This window comes from Marmota marmota, unplaced genomic scaffold, assembly GCF_001458135.2.
Source record: "Marmota marmota marmota unplaced genomic scaffold, marMar, whole genome shotgun sequence".
NCBI lineage: Eukaryota > Metazoa > Chordata > Mammalia > Rodentia > Sciuridae > Marmota > Marmota marmota.
The window spans coordinates 4,951,700-4,974,499 of record NW_026000240.1 but is presented as its reverse complement, the minus strand read 5'-3'; the positions used below and the strand labels follow the sequence as shown (position 1 = coordinate 4,974,499).

Below are 22,800 nucleotides of genomic sequence, written 5' to 3'. Positions count from 1 at the left end.
TTTAGGGGAGCTAAATGGACCCAAAGAACAGACAATACCCTGGAACCAAGTTGACCTGGGCTCTAGATTCTCTTCCTGCAGACTGATCTGCTGGAGGCTCCAGACTTCCATAGTCAGGGGAACTTTCAAGAAATCCCCTCCTGCACTTGAGGAGGAAAAGAGGCCCGTGGGGGGGTGTCAGGGAGATCTTCATTCTCCTTTAATTCAAAGCATTCATCATACTTTGGAGTATTCCTAAGGCCCAACAAGAGAGAAAACGGTCTTAAATATCATCTCATTCCCACTATTAGGTAGAATGACATATGCACGGGTATTTGCATTTTCAGAGTAATCTCCATACTTCAAACTAGAGGGCTTACCTTTCCCACAGAGAATGCACTACTTATTATTTTCCCCAAGTCATCAAGTGCCTGGCAGGTTGGAGCACTGAGTGTCCTGAAGGCTGGTCATCCCATGTAGACTTGAGACGACTCAGGCATCTCTGAGAGCCAGCTGGTCCAGCTGGTCCTCCACTCTGAGCTCTGAAGAGGAACCAAGGCCAACAGCCCTCTGACTTGACCTCTGGCTCCCTAGGTTTGAAAGCCAAGGATGATGAATTTGTAATTAGCCATCTAGGGAATCAGGACCTAGATTTTTTTCCAAACCCCATCCTCACCTCTAAACCTCTGGGCCCCAGGGAACAGAAAACTTTCAAAGAGCTCAGATTGGAGCTGAGGTGGAAATGGCTGATAATAGCTCCATCAGCCACTCTCCCAGGTGTTGATATTTGCATTTTAATGGAGGCGGTTAATGCCTTCAGCTAACAGAGTGACTAATATGTTCTTTCAATTGTTACTGGAGGTAGGTGGGAGACCCTTCGCATCCCAGGACCTCTTAATATTCTTCTAGTCACTTGGTACCTGATAAGCCTTTGGACTCTAATGCCCACGGTCCATGATTTATCTTCTTGAATTTGTTTGCTTTCTTGTACTTTCTCCTGAATCCTTTTTTCCTTAAAGTCTGGGAACATCCCCACGAGTCATTTATTCTTTCATCACACTGATTGCCCATTTGAAGCAGAAAACCATGCTGGGCACAGTTGAGAGGGGGACCCCAAGGTCTATGCCAGCAGGATACCACCCCAAGAAGTCAGAGGTGAGGGATTTCATGGAACCGGAGAATAAAGAGCAGTATCAGCAAAGATGGGCGGTGCAGCTTGGGTCGAGTGCTGCTGGAATACCCAAACAAGACAGCGTGACTTAACAGGAGCAATCTATTTCTACAGGTTGGGTAAGCAAGAAAAGGCTGAGGAGAAGGGTCTTAAAGTATGCATAGGAGTCTGCGAGACTAGATTCAAAACATTCCACGAGTCACAAAGGGTCGCGTATTATATAATCCTGCTTAGAGCAATATCCAAAAGAAGTGAATCTATAGAAACGATCAGTAGTTGCCTAGCACTGAGGATCTGGGGGAAAGGATGGGGAACAACTGCTAATGAGTACAATGGGGTGCGGAACTCTTCTAAGATGATTTCTTGTGATTGTCTCCACAACTCTGTGAATATCTACTCAAAACCATTGAATTACACGGTTTAATTGAAACTACTTTATGGTATGTAAATTATATCTCAAAAGCTGTTTAAAATAGAGAGGCGGAAACGGGGTCCAAAAAAAACCACCCTATTCCTGCAGGGTGCCATGGAGTTCACCAATAATCCCAGCACTAGGGAGGCTAAGACAGGAGGATTGCAAGTTCACAGTCACCCTCAGCAACTTAGCAAGACCTGTTTCAAAATCAAAGCTATAAATGGGCAGGGGATGTGGCTCAGAGGCAGAACACTCCGGTGTTCAATCCCCTGTAACATACATACAAATCCCTCCCGTCAGGAACTGCTTCACCATTATAGGAAGGATATTCTAGTTTTCAGCTCCTAGCCTTTTCTGTCTGAAGACCCATTTTTAAGTAAAAAAATGTGAAAGACCCTAACATGCTGTAACTCTTAGTTCATTTTCTGTGGTTGTAACAGGATACCTGAGACTGAGTAATTTATAAAAGAAAGAGGTTTATTCTAGCTCACAGTTCTGAAGGTTCAAGGCCAGGTGAACCCCCATCTTCTGTTTTAATTCACAGCGCAAAGGGAAAGGGGGCATGTGAGGAAGAGAGAAAAGGGGACTGAACTCCTGAGATAGTTAACCTAAGAGAAAGTTTCCTAAGAGAAAGGCGTGAATCCATTCCTGAGAGTAACCCCCAAGACCCAAACTCCTCCCACTGGGACCAACCTCCCAACTCCACTGCATTGAGATAGTGAGGATTCAACACATGGATTTGGGGGGAAAGGGGGGCACACTCAAAGTGAATATGTACTTTCAGTTTAAAAAATACATAATGGTAAAAAGCTAACATAAATTTAATGATTAAAATGGATTAATAATTTGCCACTCCCAATAATATCTACATGTTAGAAAAGTGGTCCTGTATTTGTTGGGGTAGAAACGTTCATGATGCCTATAGGCAGGGCTTAGTGACTCTTGTTCATGGACTCCGTGGTCCCTAGGGTCCTTAAGCCCACAGGTTGGCCCCCATTCCACCAAGGCGTGTGTGGTTCAGCTTCTTGGTCAGGCAAATGCTGCCGATGAGCAGAAACTCTGATACCATCTCCACCCTGAGATATTTCTGCCTCTTCAAGATGCTCAGTCAAAATGGCACCCTCTTCCTTCCCAAATCAAATGGGCTTTGCTGAGAGCAGACCCAAGCAAGGAAGCCAGCCAGAGCCATGCCGGTTGGCAGACACTTGTCTCTAGCAAATGTAATTAAAGGCAGCAGCAAGTAAGTGCCTATTAATTTTTGATTAGGAAAGTCAAAGAAAACCTTTGTGGAAGGCAGCATCATGGAACTTCAGGTTGATGGTGAGAGCCTGGCCGTTCCCCACTGTGCACACACGCCTTCCACAAGTGCACGCGCATACACACATGCTTATCTAGTGAACCCACAGACTCTCCATTGAGCATGGGAGACAGTCAGAGACCAGCACCGCTATCCTCTGCAGGGGTCATCTGGTCCCCTGGATCTGTTCCGCCCATCTCCATTTACCCCAGTGACTGTCCACGGTTGTAATTGACTCCTGTAGGGACCTCATATCATGTATGAATGTCTCCCCAACCCGGCTGTCCCCGCACACACCAAATTATGTTTACATGTCATTTTTAAGGTTTGGATGCCCACAGGAAGATTAATATTCAAAAGTCTCTATGGTGAATCCTTCTGAAAAGAAAATACAGTGCTTACTCCCCGTATGTTTGTTTAGTAAGCCAGGGGCCATGTCACCAGGTAAGAAGAAGTGGGGGCAGAGAGCGGTCTGGCCCTAACAGCTGTCCCTCCATCAGGACACAGGGCTCATCCAGCTGGTGCCCTCCTTAGCTCATCTCTCCCTCCCTCCTGAGCCTGCTTCCTAGGCTTCCCACCTGATGACAGGACGGTCTTTCCAGCCGACTCCAAGGAGGCTGAAGGGGAAAAGCGCCAAGCTTGGAGTCACAGTAGCTGAAGCTTCCGCATCAGCTCCACTGCTTTCTAGCTGTGTGGTCTCTGACAAGTCACCTCACCTCTCTGAACTGCAAGACCCATCAAGGACAGCACTGCTTTCCTGCCACCTGTGATGATTTGTTATGCAGGACAATGATGTGAAAATCCTTTTCAAATAATTTACCCTCATATAAAATGGGAGCCATTCTTAATAATTGTGAATAAATAAATTCATTCTTTCATAGATACAGATGTTGGTTTCTGAGGCTGGCGTGGAATGAGACACGGCTCTGGATCTCTAGCTCTTGCATACATTTATAGAGGGCTGTGATAAATATTTTCATGTCGGTGCTGCGTGCGCACCGGTTCCTCTGGTTGTCTGGAGATCTGCTCTTTGATCTCTGCTGTGTTCAAAGCATGGCCCCTGGGGCCACACAGATGAGGTCTCTGGATCTCAAAGACATTGCCTCTTTCAGGATTCTGACAGCCTGCAGCCTGCCTGCCATGCAGACTGCGGCCTTCTGCAGGCGTGGGTGGTGATTAGAGTGGCCTGGAGGGGGGCTAGTGGTGCTAAGTGCTGTTCTCCTCTCAGTGCCCACTCTGTTTGGCCTTGGAGTGGTCCTGCCCAGGATCTGTGTCGCTGACTCCAAAGCTGTGATTGGGGATGGCAAGCCAAGCTGTGTTGGAGATCGTGCTGGGGCTGGCTGACCTTCCCCAAACCCGGATAATCTCTCTCCCTGGCAACAGGCTGGGGCACTGAGGGCCAGTGACAGATTGTGAAATCCTGGGGCTAGGCTTTCTAGAATTACTTAAAAAGAGAAAATAGTAACAACACCTTGCATTTGTACAGTGATTTTTAAAAGGAAAGCAAGCAAGCAAGCAGTCTTTATAAACTGTTCAAGGAGAAGGCAGCTCTGGAACTGTCTGGTAGAGAGTGAACCAGGTGGGTAAGGAATGTCTTGCCTTATTCTTGTCTGCTCAATGACATGGAGAAATAATAACTTTTTCCCCCACGGATGAGAATTCAGAGGGAGAGAAAAGGGGAGTGATTTAATCAAGATCACACAGCATTAGAAGCAGAATTCAACCTAACCTTCTTTACTGGTTTTGTCTGCCCAAACAGGCAGAGAAGATGAAATTGAATGACCCAGCGTTTGCTTTGTGCACCTGAGATCCTGGCATGTAGGCGGCTCTGCATCCTGTTGTATACTCAGTCCAAGGCACACAGGTATCTCTCCCTACTTACAGGACTAATACAATGAGGAGGAGGACGGTGGATCATGAGAAAATGGAGCACCCTCTTGCAGTTTTTTTTTTGTTGTTGTTGTAGTTGGACACAATACCTTTATTTCACTTATTTATTTTTATGTGGTGCTGAGGATGGAACCCAGGATCTCGTATGTACGAGGCGAGCACTCTACCGCTGAGCCACAACCCCAGCCCTCTTGCAGGGTCTTTTGCACTGAGGATCTTTGGGCAAAGCAGTAGCAGATGCAACAGAGGTGATGGGTTCACTTCTGCTGCCTGGAGGGGCTCAGTAGGGTTTGCACATTCAAAGACAGAATCACCAAATTCTGGTCAGTGGGCTGAATGTATAAATAAAAATAACAATAACAACTGAATGCAGCCCACTACCTGTTTTTGCCAATAAAGTTTTATTGAAACACAGGCACTCACTGATACTCTTTGTGTCAGTCTGCTTTGTACTACAGTGATAGACGTGAATGTGTGAGACAGAGGTCATCTAGCCCACAAGGACTAAGATCTTCAGTGTCTGGACCTTTAAGACAAAGTTAGCTAATCCTTGCTTCACATCAAAAAACTAACTCAAAACTTACCATAAACCTAGATGTAAGACCTAAAACTATTAAGATTTCTAGAACAGACAAAAAATAAATCTTTGACCTTGGGCTGGGCAAGTATTTATTTGATAGAAAACCAAAAGCATAATTTGTTATTTTTAAAAATATTTAAAATTTTTTGATAAGTTAGAATTTGTTAAAATTAATGCCAAGTATGGTATTACATGCCTGTAATCACAGCTACCGTCTCAAAATAAAAAATAAAAAGGGGCTGGGGATGTAACTCAATGGTAGTGCACTTGCCTAGCATTCACAAGGCCCTGGGTTCAATACCAAGTACCACAAAAAAGAAGAAGAAGAAGAAGAAGAAGAAGAAGAAGAAGAAGAAGAAGAAGAAGAAATAAGAATTACTCTTCACAAGACATTATTGAATGAATGAAAAGACAAACCATAAACTGAAAAATTATGAGTGAATTATGAGTTCACATATCTGATAAAGCATTTGTATGCAGCATCTATAAATAACTTTCTAAACTCAAAAATGAGAAAACAATCCAGTAAAAATGAGCAAAATATTTGAATAGTCAGTTCATCAAAAATTTGGGTGAAGACGGGGCTGGGGCTGGGACTCAGAAGTAGATGCCTCGCCTAGCATGAGTGCGGCACTGGGTTCAATCCTCAGCACCACATAAAGTAAAATAAAGACATTGTGTCCACTTATAACTAAAAAAAAATTTTAAAAATGGGTGAAGATGTATGAATAACACATAAAGGTGTGAAAAGATGCTCTATGTCACTCATTATTAAGGAAAAGCAAATTAAAATCACAATAAGATACATTACACCTATTATAACAGCTAAAATTAAAGAGTGACCAGACCAAGTTTTGGACAGGATGTGAAGCAACTAGAACTCTCACACACTGCTGGTGGGAATGCGAAGGGTCACAACCACTTTGGGAAACAGTCTCGTGGTTTCTTAAAAAGTTAAGTATATGTGTACCATGTCACTCCCAGGTATCTAGCCAAGAAAAATGAAAGCATATAAGTAACATGTCCATACAAAGACCTCTGTGGGATGTGAGGGAAAAGGTACACTCATACATTGCTATTGGGACTGAAAATTGGTGCGATCACTCTGGAAAGCAGTAAGGCGATTCCTCAGAAAACTTGGAATGGAACCACCATTTGACCCAGTTATCCCACTCCTCAGCATATACCCAAAGAACTTAAAATAAGCATACCACAGTGACATGATCACATCAGTGTTTATAGCTGCACAAGACACAATAGCTAAGCTATGGAACCAAACCTAGGTGCCCTTTAACAGATGAATTGATAAAGAGAATGTGGTATATATACACAATGGAATATTACTCATCCATAAAGAAGAATGAAATTATGACATTTGCTGGTAAATGGATGGAACTGGAGACTATCATGCTAAGTGAATTAAGCCAGTCCCCCAAAACCAAAGACCAAATGTTCTCTCTGATATGGGGATTCTAACATGCAATAAAGGGGGTATTAGGGAAGAATAGAAGTTCACTGGATTAGACAAAGGGGAATGAAGGGAAGTCAAGGGAGGATGGGAATAGGAAAGACAGAATGAATTGGACATAACTTTCCTGTGGTCATATATGAATACACCACAGTGAATCTCCATATCATGTACAACCACAAGAATGGGGAGTTATATTCCATGTATATATAGTACGTCAAAATCCACTCTAGGGGCTGGGGCCGGGGCTCAGAGGTAGTGAGCATGGCATGTGTGAGACACTGGGTTCGATACTCAGCACCACATATAAATAAAATAAGGTCTATCAACTACTAAAAAAATTTTTTTTTAAAATACACTTTATTTTCATCTATAACTAAAAACAACAACAACAAAAACCCAAAGAACTCTTGCTAATATTCATAGTAGTTTTATTCATAATTAGAAACAACCTACCAATTCATCCAACAAGTGAATAGAAACACAAATTGTGGTATATTCTTGAAATGGATTAATACTCAGCAATAAAACAGGATGATCTATCAATAAATTTAACAACATGAATGGATCTCAAAATGATTTTAATATATGGTGACACTCACCTGTAATACTAGGACTCAGGAGGCTGAGGCAGGAAGATTGCAAGTTCAAGGACAGCCTGGGAAACTTAGCAAGACCCTGTCTCAAAATGAAAAACCTACAAGAGGGCAAGGGCTAAAAGCTCCGTGGAAAAATGACCCTAAGTTAAATTCCCAGTACTGCACACACACACAAAAACTGTCATTGTCCCTAGTGGAAGAAACCAGACCGCCGCAAAAAAAAAAAAAGAATATAGACCGTATGATTTCCATTTATTAAAAAAAAATCTAGAAAATACAAGCTATGGTGATAGAAAGCATATCAGTGATTGTCTGGGAAGGTAGGAAACAGAGGGAATTTATTACAAAAGAATGCAAGGAAATTTGGGGGGGGTAATGGATATTCATTATCTTGATTTTGGTGATGGCTTGACAGGTGTGTGTGTGTGTGAGGGTGTCATGTGTGTTTAGTTGTTCCTTGGGTGGGTGGTTTCCACGTCCACAGATTCAATCAATGGAGCACTGAGACTAGTTTTTAGAATTGCAACTATGCTGAACATGTATACACATTTTTTTGGTCATTACTCCCTAATAACACAGTGTAACAACTACTTACACACCATTTACATTGTTGGGTATTATAATTTAGAGATGACTTAAGGTATAGGGGAGGATGTGAACAGATTACATGCAAATAGTAGGCCTTTTTGCATAAGTGACTGGAGCATCTGTAGGTTTTAGTTACCTCAGAATCAAAACCCCATGGATATGAAATATATCAAAACATATCAAATGGCACACTGAAGCATGTCACTCACACAATAAAGAGGTTTTTTTTTTTTGGTTTATTTTGTTTCCTGGCACTGGAGATTGAATCAGGGGGTCACTTTTACCACTGAGCCACATCACCAGTCCTTCTTTATTTTGAGATGGGGTCTTGCTAGGTGGTTGAGGCTGACTTTGAACATGCCATCCTCCTGCCTCAGCATCCCGATTGCAGGCATGAGCTACTGCGTGGCCAATAAAGCTATTTGCTAAAAAGAAGGAAAACTTCTGAGCTTGCAATCTCATCTTCAGGCACTCTGTGTATGTGGAAGCAGTCAGACTTCCTAGCCTCATTCCTACCCAGTGGGCAATGGCAGCTCCTGTCTTCTAAAGCCTGTTCTTCACACTAGCTGATCACAGGTCACCGTCCTGTTGACGTTGTATGACAGGCACTACCAGAATGCTAGGTGCTAGTGTTAGAGGATCACTGCTGCCTCTCCAGCCCACTAGGGCTGATGTCCCATCTCAAGAGTCCTATTTCTTTGAGCAGAAGTTGCTTGTCACCATTCCGGTATCCCTCATTCTGCTGGTGAAGATTAGTGACACAGCCCAGAGGCCATGCTCACCAGTTGAAATTGGAAAGTACTAGAAAGTGCTGGAGATAAGCTCAAGGAGCAAGGTCTCTGCCATTTCTGCAAAGGGAATTCTTCAGTGCGTGGAAAGAGATCTAACTTTTAATAATGAAATTGCCATTACAGAAGTGCCTGTTGAGTGGTATTTCCCCCCTCACACCTCACAACTTCCCAAATCCTCTTGTCATCAAGCTGCTGCTAAAAATAAACATAGAACATTCCAGATACAGGGCTGGGAAAGGACAAGGGGAACCTGGAGTGCCTCATTAGGGTAAAAAGCCATGACACCTGCAAGACAGATGGGGATGTGTCAAAAGAACAGAGGACAGCACATGGCTACTGGAACAGCTAAAGCAAAACACAAAGACCTGACGAGAATGTGACTGCAGGCCCAGCCCAAGGCAGCTCGGGAAACCAGCTGTCTGGTGTGCAATGAGACACCTCCCAGATAAGACCACGCTGGGGATGGAAGACACAGCATCAGCCTCCCTGGAAAACTTCAAGAAAGCCCCAGGAATGTGTGCTGGGAAAATCGGGAGTCCTGATTTCTAGCCTGGAGCTACTGTTAAACTCCTGTGCCTGCCCAAGGGAGAGTCTCCAAGTTAGGGCTATTCAATAAAGGTGCAGGTAAGAGAGGAGTGTTTTTCAAACTGAGTTCCCTAGAGGCTGGGATACAGCTCAGTGGTTGAGTGCTTGCCTATCATGTGCAAGGTGCACGGCTTGATCCCTGATACTGCAAAAGCAAACCAAATTGAGTTCCCTGGAACCCTGGACTCCTTGGATACTATGAGGGCCAAGGGGAGCCAGGTTAGGGGTAAGCTCCACGCAGAATGGTTCTGCTTGCCAACCTGTTTTGTGTTTGGCAAGTATAACTCTCTGTTGATGAATTCGGGGTTGCAAAAATGATCAGTTTGTTCATTTTCCAATTTTCTAAATTAATTTTGGCCTCCCAGGACCCATTCCTAGTAGCTAGATAAAATGATCACCTCAAAGATTCTTAGAGCTCATGTCTCAGTGCCTCCTTCTGGGACCAGAACACCACTGACAAGCCATGTCTCTGTCCAGGGACCCAGCTGCCTTTGCTGTTTCTGTACCATTCCTAGGACATGGGTGCCTGTTGGAAGCTGACCCATGTCTCCTCTATCTCTCCTCATCTGACAGGCCCTTCACCCCAGCCTACTTCCTGCCTGAGAAAACCCTCTGAGCCCAGAGGAATCTTCTCCCTTTGGTTTCTTCAAGACATTCATTCATTCTCTCTATGGCAGGGTTATTGTCATGGGCTGAAGTGTGCTTCCCACCAATTTCCTATGTTGAAATCCCAACCCCCAGTACCTCAAAAGATAACCTTGTCTAGAGATAGGGTCTTTGTGGACATAGTCAAGTTAAAATAAGGTCATTAGGATCTGTCATAGTCCAGTGCAACCAGTATCCTTACAAGAAAAGGAAATTTGCCCTGAGCATGGTGGCACACACCTATAATCCCTGCTACACTAGAGGTTGAGGCAAGAGGGTTGTAAGTTCAAGACCAGCCTGGGCAACTGAGGGAGACCCTTTCAAAATAAAATAAGAAAAGGGCTGGGGGTGTTGGGGATATAGCTCAGTTGGTAGAGTGCTTGCCTCACATGCACAAGGTCCTGGGTTCAATCCTGGGCACCCCACCAAGGAAGGAAGGAAGGAAGGAAGGAAGGAAGGAAGGAAGGAAGGGGCTGGGGATATAGTTCAGTGATAGAGCATTTGTCTAGCTTGTATGAGGCTCTGAGTTTAATTCCTAGTATGCAACCCCCCCCCCAAAAAAAAAAAAAAGCTCAGTAAATTTGGATATAGGTACACACAGAGAGAAGAAGGCCATCTAAAGCCAAGGAGAAAGGCCTGGGAAAGATCCTTCCCTCGTGGTCCTCAGCAGGAACCCACTCTGCCAACACTTCTATCTCAAACTTCTCACCTCCAGAGCTGTGAGACAGTAGGCTTTCTGTTGTCTCGTCACCAGTCTGTGGTACTTTGTGTGCAGCCCTAGCAGACCATACAAATTCCTTCCCTCTCCCTGCCTCCCTTGCAAACCACTCAAGCTCTCCCAGGGATTGCAGGCTGGTCCCCTAACTGCGGCTTGAACAGGAGAAGGGGAAGAAAGAATGACACGCGTTAATACTTCATAATCTCAGGCAGCTACACATACCTAAGGTTGTATTTGAACAGAGGATCAGAGGCTTAAAACCATCTTAGACATCCCTGGGTGACGAACTGATGAGCATTGTCATGGGGTGATGGTCTTTGGAGGTTCATGGTGTCTTTCTCTCTATTTTGGTGCATATTTGAAATTTTCCATTCTAAACTGTTAAACGGGAAGGACACAGAAAACAGCAACTCACAGACCTGGCCTGGAAGATGACTCAGGGGCTTCCTATCTCTGGAGTTCTGTCTTGGTATCATTGAGCCCCTTCTGTCCCTACACCAGGCTCTGCAGTAAGAGGCGCCCTGGTCCCCACTGCCACCTCAGCCACAGAAGCCATGGCCAACCTTGAGCTTGGAACTTTCCTTCCCCAGCCAGGCTCCGCGGCACTGAGGCAGCCACAGGCGAGCTGAGCAAGGGTGCAGAGGCCCTGCTGGACCCGACACCCGCGGACTTTCCCAAGCAAGGCTCATCGCGCCTCGGCTGCTTCCAGTCCCCCTAGAGGACTCCTTTCCCAGCTCTTCTCTCTCTTCTCAGAGTTGTTTTCCCCGAATCCTATATTTCCATTTATAATACGAAACTTGGGCTGGGGTTATGGCTCAGTAGTAGAGCCCTCGCCTACCATCTGTGAGACTCTGGGTTTGATCTCAGTACCCTACAAAATAAAATAAAATAACAAAGGTATTGTGTCCATCTACTACTTTAAAAATTATTTTATAAAAACTAAAATACCAAATTCAAGCTGGGGGTGTAGCTCAGTGGTAGAGTACACGCCACAAACAAAATTAGCGACTCAGATGTTACTATTAACCCCTGAAAGTACTTTTCTGAGACAGCGACTCTTGCCCACCGCTCCTCCTCATCAAAAGCTCTTGCTGACCCTCAACTCCAGGGTCAGGGCAAAAGAACCCATAGAAACACTTGAAATGGGCCCTGGATACCGTGGGTGCCAGGGTGATGCTCCTCTTGGTACCATGACTAGGTCGTCAATAAAAGGCAGCCCCGTCCTTCTCTGCCTCCTGTTCCATTTCAGGGATTTCTCTTTATCTCTTCCTTTTGATTTCTCCTCTAACTCACTTTTCCTTTAGCGCCAACATGAGCGTTGAAATTTCCACTGGCAAAATGAGAGAAGGAAAATAGGCCTTTCGTGGGACGGATTTAATAAATACTTTGAAACTGTCCTTTAATTTTAGGATTATGTTCTCCCATTTTTTGGTTTTCAAAGATCTTTTATTTCATTAAATGGTGGTATCAGTGTATCACCGTGTATCTGTTAAGGTTAAATGGCTGGTATAGCAATCACCTTGTTATTATGCAAGACAGAATTTAATACAAGTATTTACATTGTTGGAAGAGCTGGGGGTATGGAATTAGGTTGGGCTTCCAGGAATGCCTCCCGTATTAGTCAGTGTTCTGTCACTATAACAAAATAACTGAGATAATTATCTTAGAAGTGTGGGTTTTTTTTTTTTTTTCATGTTTTGTTGAGGCATGGGGGACCAAGTCCAGGACTGCTCTACTGGACTGAGCTGAGTCCCCAGTCTTTTTCATTTTTTATTTTGAGACAAGGTCTCACTAAGTTGCTGAGCTAGACTCAAACTTGATCATCCTGTCTCAGCCTCCCACATACCTAGGATTGATTATAGGTGTGAGCCACTGTGCCCAGCAAGAGAAAATGTTTTTTTTTTTTTTTTTTTGGCTCATGGTTTTAAAAGTTCCCTTCCCTTATCATGCAAACCCAATGCTTTCAGGCCTCTGGTGGGGATGCCATTTGGTGCTATGGTTTGGATAAATGTCCCCCAAAGGCCTGTACATTAAGGGCTTGGTCCCAGTATGGCATTATTGGGAAAGGGTAGGTCCTTTAAGAGGTAGAGCCTAGTGGGAGGTCTGGTCATTGGGGGTGTGCTTTTAAAGAACATATTGGAACCCCAGTTTCTTCCTCTTCCTTTCTTTTATTTCCTAGATGCCATGGGGTGAGCAGATTTACCCCACCCACCACACACTCCTGCTGTGATGTACTTACTGCCTCACCACAGGCCCAAAAGCATCATGGTCAACTGATCATGGACTGAAACCATAAGTCAAAATAACCTTTCTTCTTTATAAATTCACTATTTCAGGCATTTTGTTACAGTAACAGAAAGCTGAGCTAGGAATGTAGCTCAGTAGTATAGTGTTTGCCCAGCATGCATGAGCCTCAGTTCAATTCTCACTACCACAAACAACAATAACCAGCTGACTTACAAGGTGACAATGGTGGGGAGCACATGGTAGAGCAAACTGCTCACCTCAGGGCCAGGAAGCAAAAGAGAAAGAGGAAGGAGCCAGACTTGTATAATCTCAATGGCCTAAAGGCCTCTCACAAGGTCCCACCTGTTAAAGGTTCTACCACCTCCTGATGGTGGCACCCAGGGACCAAGCCTTTAACACTTGGATCTTCAAGAAACATCCAATGCTGGATGTCCAAACCATAGCACCTCCCACACATGGTAGGAGCAGCCTGCCAAGTGTTCTGCCATGTCTGACATGACCAGGAATCTGGAGGGTCAGAAAATCACCTCTATGGGCCTCCATGTCAGCAAAATGCACACCATGGGCTCTGCCTCTTTCCATTCACAAAACCCACTCTCTCATCCCCTGGCTTGCCAGCAGAAGCAGCAGAAGCAGCAGAAGCCCAGGTCTGGCCGCAGTGCTGCCTTGCAGATCTCATGCTGGTGCACCTGCAAGGCAGAGGCCAGTGGAGCTCAGACCTGGAGCTGCGACTTGCTGCAGGGGTGGCGCGGAGTTGCATGAACCAGTCTCATTGTCTGTCGCTGATGGTGGTTTGTTTTCACTGGCAATTCTGTGGCTGATGCTCCACATTTTACTCATTTGCGAAATCCCAAATCCTGGGGGCAGGGAGTGGGGGTGAATTCAGTCCTCTAGAGCAGCCTCCTCAAGGACAGAAATTGCCACCTAGATTCATACCTGGATGTCCAAAAACCATGTGAAAAGGTGGTCCTAGTCACCCTCAAGGGAATTCAAATTTAAATCACTATTAAGTCCTGATTAAAACCACAGTTGTTCACTGGCTGGACCAACTAAAATGAAAACGAGGGACAACACCATGTCTGCACAAGGACCCAGAGCAACTAGAGTTTTCACTCTCTGCTGCTGGGAGCGTATGTTAGTACAACAATTTTGGAAAACCACCTGACAAGACTATAAGTAAGGATGACCTCTAACAGTAATTCCATGCTGAATCCACCCAACAAGCATGTATGGAACTGTATTCAAGAGCCCAAAGCTGAATACCCAGATGTCCATCAACAGAATGAATAAATAAACTGGGGTGTACTCACACAACGAACCCTACACAGACATGAGAGCCAACAGACCACATCTACGTGCAAAACACAGGTGAACATCACACACCATGCTGAACCCACAAAAGAGGGCAGGCACACCATTTCTTCCATTTATAAACCACAGAAGAAGGGTCTTAGAAGCTGGATGAGCAGCTCCCCTTGGAGGCAGTAAGAAACGGAAGGGAAGACGAAGGGGCCTGCCTGGTGTTGATCCTGTTTCTTGGATGCTGGTTACTCATGTGTGTTCACTTGGGATCTCATCTTGCTGGACACTTACAATTCATGTGTTTAAAAAAATTTTTTTTTCTAAGTTTTTTGATACTGGGAATTGAACCCAGAGGTGCTTTACCTCCTAATGGTTAATTGAATTGTCAACTTGATTGGATTAAGAGATGCTGATGATTGGGCTGGGGATGTGACTTAAGCGGTAGCACGCTCTCCTGGCATGCGCGCGGCCTGGGTTCGATCCTCAGCACCACATACAAACAAAGATGTTGTGTCCGCCGAAAACTAAAAAATAAATATTAACATTCTCTCTCTTAAAAAAAAAAGATTAAAAAAAATAGATGCTGATGATTAAGAGGTTTCTGGCTGTGTCGGTGAGGGTGTGCCTAGGAATGATTGGCATGTGGGATAGCCAACTGAAATGGAGACCCTCCCTAAGTGTGGGCAGCACCATCCAATAGGATGGTGGCTTGGATGGAATAAAAGTTGGAAGAACTGGGAAGCAGCAGCAGATGCAAGCTGGGTTCTTCTTGAACGGGTTCTTGATTGCTGCTGCGATTGTCTGAGGATATCAGACTCTCGCTTCTTCACTCTTCCAAAGTGGACTCTGCTAGTGATTCTCCAGGGAGTTTCCAGAAGCCTTCGATCTAGGGCTAGGGTAGCATGGTTGATCCCTCTTGTTCTGGGGCTCCAGCCTCTTGGACTGTGCAGCTACTGGTTCTTCTAGCTCTCCAGCCTGCAGATGGCCATTGTGGACTATCCAGCTTTGGTGGTGTAAGCCAACCTAATAAATCCCCTTTTTATAATTATACTTCCTATTGATTTTGTTCCTCTAGAGAACCCTGACTAATACAACCACTTAGCCACATCCTCAGCCCTTTCTATTTTTTTATTTTGAGTCAGGGTCTCCCTATGTTGCTGAGGCTGGCCTCAGACTTGCAGTCCTCCTGTCTCAGCCTCCTAGTCCTCCTGTCTCAGCCTCCTAAGTTGCTGGGATTACAGGTGTGCACCAATGAGTCCGACGATACATGTGCTTTAAAATAAGTATGTTTAGGGGCTGGGGTGGTAGCTCAGTGGTATAGCACTTGCTTAGCATGTGTGAGGCACTGGGTTTGATTCTCAGCACAATGTATAAAGAAATAAAAAAAAAAAAGGTCCATTGACAACTAAAAATATTTTAAAAAATAAGTATGTTATTTACGAAAACAAAACAGAATCCTTGGTTTCAATTTTTCTCTTTTTCTCCCCTCTACCCACTCCAGACTGATAGTAATGGTGGCTGCATTTATGTCGCACCTGCTGTGTGCCAGGCACAGTGTCCCCCAGTCTGCTGGTTCTCACAGCCTCTGTGCAGGCAGTGGGGCGCTCATCCCATATGATGGAGGAGGCGCCATGCATCAGTGAATGAAGAGTGAGCAAGCAGTTGAGCCCTGAATCCAGCCCAGGGCAGGGGACCGAAGCTTGTGCTCTTCCAGGGCAGCTCATGCTTCACGGCTCCACCGTGCTTGGTCTCTTCTCCTTGTCTGCAGCCTGGGTGAGCGGTCCTTTGCCAGGACTTTGGTGACCTCCTGGCTGCTGCTTTCCGTGAGCTCCAAGTCAGTAGTGCTGCGCAGCTGTCACCATTGCCAAGCACCCTGGAGGGCAGCACGCTGCTCCCTAATGACAAGCCTCAGGAGGCCAGGCAGTGACTGTCAGCCACATGCGGGTGGTGAATTCCAGAGTTTGTCCTTGTCCTTGGATAAGGGGATGTTTGAGGGAACCCACCACTCCAGGGGCCAGAGCAGCAGGGTGGGGTGACTGGCACCCAGGGCCAGCCCTAGGGTTACCTGCACAGCTGAGCTGTGTCTGCGTGGAGTGGGCTGGGAGCCAGCCCAGGTAAGACCCTGGGGATTCCTGACCTGCCCTGGATGGCTCCTTGGGGACATTCCTGATACCCTTGGGGAAGCCTGTCCCACAGGCATGCCCCGTGAAGGCAGGCAGCGCCTCACTCTTGAGAAATTCCATCCCAGCACCATCAATGGCAGGGAGGAGGTGCAGGCATGGAGCTGGGCTGGCCTCAAAGGGGCAGGTGTTGTTAAGGATGACAGTGTCCCGCCCTCCAGCAGCTTATTGCTTTAGTGATGATAGTGACCAACACTTATTGAGTGCTTGCTTGCCTGACCCAGGTCCAGTTTCTCTATGGCATGGTCTCCAGGTCTTAGAACATCTGTGGGGTAGATCCTATGATGATTCCCACTTTACAGACAGACAAGGAAACTGAGGTTCCGAAGCTCAAGCGAGATGAGTCTGGCATGGTGGGGCACACCTGTGAGCCCAGCAGGAGGATCACAAGTTTGAGGCCAGCCTCAGCAACTTAGTAAGGCTCCAAGCAACTTAGAAAGACCCTGTCTCGCGCTGGGATTGTGGCTCAGTGGTAGAGCGCTCCCCTAGCATGGGCAGGACCTGGGTTCAATTCTCAGTACCACATAAAAATAAAGGCATTGTGTTGTGTCCATCTACAGAAAAGATGTGCGCTCTCTCTCTCTCTCTCTCTCTCTCTCTTTCTTTCTCTCTCTCTCTCTCTCTCTCTCCTTTAAAAAAAAAGGAAAGAAAGAAAGACCCTGTCTCAAGATAAAAAAATAAAAAGGGATGGGGATGTGGCTCAGTGGTAAAGCACCCCTGGGTTCAATCCCTGGTACATTGGATTAATAATCAATTAACACAAAAATTAATAATTAATTAATACATTAATTAATAATTAATTAATCAATTTAAGTGATGTGTGGTGGGCATCCCCTAAAGTAGCCCAGTCTTCCCCCTTCCTTGATTCACGCTGTACTGTCACCTCCCGTCATTTTGGCATGGGCTGGTTTTATTGACTCACTTCTAACAAGTGGAATAGGGCAAAGGTAAAGCCATGTCATCTCTGATGTTGGTTTATAAAGGGTCCGTGGGCTCCACTTGTGCTCTCTGTCTCTCTGGCCGCTCACCTGGGGAAGCCAGGTGTCATGTGGTGATCTTGTGGAGACGTCCACACCAGTGAACTTGGAAGACGTTCCTCCCCAGCTGAACCTTGAGATGAGTGTCACCTTGTGAGAGACCCTGAACCAGAACTGCCCGGCTAAGCTGCTCCACAGATCCCATGACTTAGTGCTTAAAATAACCCAAATGCCGGGGTCATTTGTTAGATAGCAAGAGAAAACTAACACACTTGCCCACGGTCAGCCAGCTTGTCCGTAACAGGGCTGGGATTGGAACCCAGGTTCACCTGATTCCAAAATCCTTGATGATTTTAGCCATTGTTCTTTGGTGCTGGGTGTTGAACCCAGGGCCTTGCAGATGCGGAGAAAAAGGTCTACCTCAAAGTCCCAGCCCCTCGAAGCCCCTGTCTCAGCCACTCCAGTGCACTGCTTTCCCTGCATCATAGAAGAAACACAGTCCGCACTGAACTGACGATGAAGCTGAGAGCTAAGCAAGCTTGGGAGATTGTTAACGGGATTCTGTGCCTCAGTATTCCCATACATAAAATGGGATGACAATAGTGCTCAGTTTCATAGGGACCTTATGAGGATGAAACATGTGGAACTCTTAGAACATAGTAAATACTCCATACAAGATAATTGTGATTAGTATCAGATGAAATAACACATGTAGACGTTGCGTGAAATATTTGGCTCAAGCTCCTGTGAAAAATCAGAGTTCTCATTTGTGCAATGGAGATACCCTACTGTCCTACCTTGTCAGGATTAGATGAGCGAACACCGTGCCTCACACATACTAGAAGCTTAATAGATGGCATTCACAGTATCTGGCACAGTCAATATTCACAGATATTGGCTTTTTTTTTTTTTTTTTTTGCAGTACTGGAGATCACCTCCTGCTAACAAACACTCTACCGCTGAGCTACATCCCCAGCCCGATTGACTAATTCCTAAGGACAGCGCATCGTGGACAATGTGTGGCCAGTAAGTGCTGTCAGAACGCACCCCATCAACACTTTCCACCTGAAACACTCCACACTCCCTTCTCTGGGATCTGGGAGCCAGTTGGAAGGGAAGGGCAGGGGGAGTGTGGGTTGGAGAGTAGGGGTTCATGGGAAATTTGAGAAGAGGCCTGGACCTTCATCCTGGTCCTTGGGAATGTGCTCCTGCAGAGGCCCGCGCCAGGCCTACAGCACTGGCCAATAACAGGACCCTCAAAGCTCAAATTAGAGGATCATATTAACAAACCCAAGAAGGAAATTGGTTCCATGAACATCCCCAGATCCCTGGGGCTGGGAGGCTTAATGAGTCCCAGCCCAAAGGGCACCACCATTTCTTGTTCCAGTTGGATCTTTCTTGCAATCGCATGTTTTGTGCTCCAGAGGCACTCCAAAAGAAATAAACGAGCAAATAACACAAAAAAGATGGGCCTTCCTCTACAGCCCTATGAGGAAATGGCTGGGAAAATGTGATGACCATCTTGGTTCAAAGATTTGGAGATTTGCGAATCATGTTTGTACAAGTTCCTTTGCCAACTTCTTCTTGAGCTATTTGGCATATTTGAAGCACCAAATAATATAAGGGAGAAAACAAAAGCTACATAATCCTCAAATGATACTGGAATGTGCTTATAAAAAGTACATCTTCAAGTTGAGTGTGGTGTCGTGCCTAGAGTCCCAGCTACTTGGGAGGCTGAGCAGGGAGGACCACTTGAGCCCAGGAGTTCAAGGCCCACCCTGCCACACAGTGAGACCCATCTCAATGTAAATAAATAGGTCAATAAAAAACAAAAAGTGTATTCCAGAGCATCCCAAACTTGATTTTTTTTCATTGAGGCTCAACAAGTTGACAGTAAACTTCAGGACAGGAAAGACTTGGGTTGAGGTCCTGGCTAGGACACACCATTTCTCTTCTTTGGGTCTTTTCGTCCACAAAGATGAAAAGATCAGGCTTGGATCTGATCACTGGTTTTCTTTTTCCTTTTTTTAATTTGTTCTTTTTAGAGTGTATTTTGACATTTTATACCTACGTGGAGGATCCCACTCTTGTAGTTTTACATGATGTGGAGTTTCACTGGTCACGATTTCATGTATGAACCTCGGACAGTTCTGTCCAATTCATCCTACTGTCTGATCATTGGTTTTCAAATTAGGTTCCCTGGAGCTCTGGGGAGGCCTCCACCTCTTACATCAGCCAGGTTACTCCCCTTTTGTCAGACTTCCATTTTAAAGTTCAGATTCTGATATTTTGGAAAAGGGATTTTCCTGCTTAGATTAAAAACAAAACAAACAAAAAAAAAACTTGAAAGTCACTGTCTTAGATCATCTCTAAGCTCTTGTCTAGTTCCAACGTCATTAGAGTCTGTTCAAGAGGAATGAAAAGGGGGTTAAAAATGGCATACAAAATACCGGAGTCAGACTCAAAGAAGAACTTGCCTGACAGTAAAAAGCATAAATCACTGTCACAAGCAACAGGAAAGGAAAGAGGAGGAGTTTCCCCTTGTGGAGCTCTTGGAGAAGAGTAGCAGAAGAGTTTGGATGGTGGGAGAAACTGTCCAGCCCAGGGCGAGGGGCAGATGGCTTGATTCCATGGCTGGAGGATTTCATGGTCCTGTGAAATTCCTATGTGGGCTGAGCAATTCCTGAATGGGGAAAGGCCTTAAAACCACAAGGCAAAGTCCATTTCTCACATTCCCCCCCACTTCTACCCACATTCACTCCTCCCTGGTAAGTGCCTATATCAGTCAGGCACCTTGGGGTGCAGAGCTGTGAACCTGGCAAGACCCTGTCCTCTGGGAGCTTAGCCTCCAGGGAAGGGAGGCCCAGAGCCTGACGGGTCAGCATGGTCATCCAGTGGCTTTGCCTGCTGCTCCCCAGGAGAACTAGGAGCCACAGCAACAAGGGCCAGGGAGTCCGACCCAGCATCCCAGGTGGGCTTCTTTGATATTTAAGTCAGCTTTTTCATCACTGTGACCAAAAGAGCTGGCAAGAGCAATTAGAGGAGGGAAAGTTTATTTGGGGCCATGGTTTCAGGGGTCTCAGTCCATAGACAGCTGGCTCCATTGCTCCTGGCCTGAGATGATGCAGAACATCATGGCGTAAGGGTGTGGAGGAGGAAAGCAGCTCAGGATGCGTCAATAAGGAAGCACAGAGAGAGTTCCCCTCACTATGGACAAAATATACCCCTCCCCAGTGGTCCTTCCCCTCTAGCCACACCCTACCTGCCCACAGTTACTGCCCAGTTAATCCTCAGAGCAGATGAAGGCACTGATTAAATTGAGGCTCCCCTAACCCATCAATTCACCTCCGAATGTTCTTGCATCTGGGGGACGCCTCATATATAAACCATAATTCTCGAAAAGTGATGTTTAAGAGTAAACCTGAGAGATGAGAATTAACCAGGTGAAGAGGGAAGGCTCCCTGTAGCAACTGAGGACCCCTCTGGGAGGGAGCCCCCGGAGGGCGTTGCATCTGGTGGGTGCCTGTGCTGATCCTGCTGCATGGTTTCAGATCATTTCCACGTTCTGTGTTGATCAATCCACCTCGGGGCTATCTCACTGTCTGGATCAGCTGTCCCCACACCCCCAGTCCTGAGCGTGCTTTAAGCCCAAGTGTACATCTGAATCACCTGGGGCTTTTTCCTGCACAGGCTCCTGGGTCCCACCCCGGAAATCTTGATGCAGTGACGCTGAGGCCATCCCCTAAGCAACACAGCAGGGCACTCCTCTGGGGCCCTGCATTTCCTTGCCATGATCAATTCCCATTCAGAGCCAGCCTGACATAATGCACCTGTTGGAGAGATAGGTGGATCCTGGCCTGGCTGGGAGGTTTGGCTGGGAGGTCGGGCCAGAGGTCCCTGCCATCCTGGGACTGTGGTTTGGGGGAGAACTACCTGGACAGCAGAGCAGCCCTCCACCCTGGGGCATTGGGAGGTAGGGAAGGACCTGGGTGGGAATCATGAGCCAGTGCCCTCCACCCTTGGGGCTCAGCCTGCTGGGAGCATACTTATGAAGCCACTGGGAGAGGGGCAGCCAGGGCTGGTTGGAGTAGTGCTGGGTGGTGACAGAGGTTCAGTCAAACCACACACATTCGGTTTTCTGTCTAACTTTTCTCTGAGGAGTTAGAAGTCCCTGGAAACTGTGTTCTCCAATCCTGGCTCCTAAAGGAGACTATGTGTTGTGGTGACAAGGGCAGTGACTTTGGAGTTGGACTGACTAGCCAAGTCCTCACCAGGGCCAGGCTAGTGTCCCTCTCCCCTCCTCTCAGTGGGACTCAGGCTGGATATGCATTGTGGGCTCATGGAGGGAGGGTCTCGTGTCTTCCCACGCTCACAGGCTACCTGGGGCCCCCGCTGGGCAACTCCCCAGGACCTGTGGCGTTCCCTCCTTAGAGGCTGCCGCAGCCAACCCTGGTCACACCCCAGTCCTCTCCTCTGGGGCTGCGGGAAGGAGATCAGGCTGCTGGACAACTTCTCAGGAGGGGGAGTTGGTCAGCTGCAGGGGTCCATTCTCTAGGGTGAACAGTATCTAGTTGGGTTGAAGGAGCCACAGGGAAGGAAGTTGAGGGGTGGCTGGCCCCCAGCAGGAGGAAGCCCCTGCTGAGGTTAAGCTCAGGGTGAGGGAGACCTCGAGGGAGGCCTCATGAGCCCAGCCCAGTGCCTTGCCTGAAGCTTGCTCTGCCAGTGCTGGGGTGCTGGTCATCCCGGACGACGTGCCTCTTGGCTGGGAGCAGAGTCTTTGCCATGGATCCCCACTGCCCACCCACCTCAGCCACCCCAAACAACATGAGACAACGCTCACCAAAGGAGACCACTGTTTGTCCCCTCCAGTGGTCGTCCACTGCAGCATGGATGCAGCAAGGGCTCCTTTGTCACCTGCCAGAGCTCTGTCCTCAGCATGCAGCACATGGCTTCAAAGCAATGCTTGGTAAGGCTCTCTGGGGCGGCTGACTGGCCAGGAGCAGAGGAGCGCCTGCTGCCGAGCAGGGCACCGGGGGTCCAGATCTGGCTCTGCAGCTTGTTGTCCTGGGCGAGCTCCTCGGCCCTCCAGGGCCTGTCTCCCTCCTCCTATGGAAGAGAGGTAATACTAGCACCTGCCTGGAGGGACACTGGAGAGCCAATGAGGCAGGGGACCAGAGCGTGGGCCTAGAGGGGCTGCAGTCCCTGCTTGTGAACGTCAGGTACTTGTCACTGGAGGAGGCTGGAGAAGGTTCTGGAGTGAGGTCAGCTGGGGTACTCACCCGAGACACCCAGTAGATCAAGTCCTTCGGTCTCCCAGGGGCTTCCTCCTCAAGGAGGCTGAGCCACTGTGGTTTCACCTCACTCGAGG

The 22,800-nt window shown here is 46.7% G+C and overlaps 1 long non-coding RNA gene across 1 annotated transcript in view; it reads left to right on the top strand.

The window, feature by feature from the left end:
- The window catches only part of LOC125613536, a 39,253-nt gene that overhangs the window by 5,994 nt on the left and 10,459 nt on the right, over positions 1–22,800 (top strand). The window contains exons 2-3 of the long non-coding RNA XR_007344069.1: positions 4,622–4,726; positions 18,355–18,458. This is a non-coding gene — a long non-coding RNA (uncharacterized LOC125613536). The remainder of the gene's footprint in view (positions 1–4,621; positions 4,727–18,354; positions 18,459–22,800) is intronic.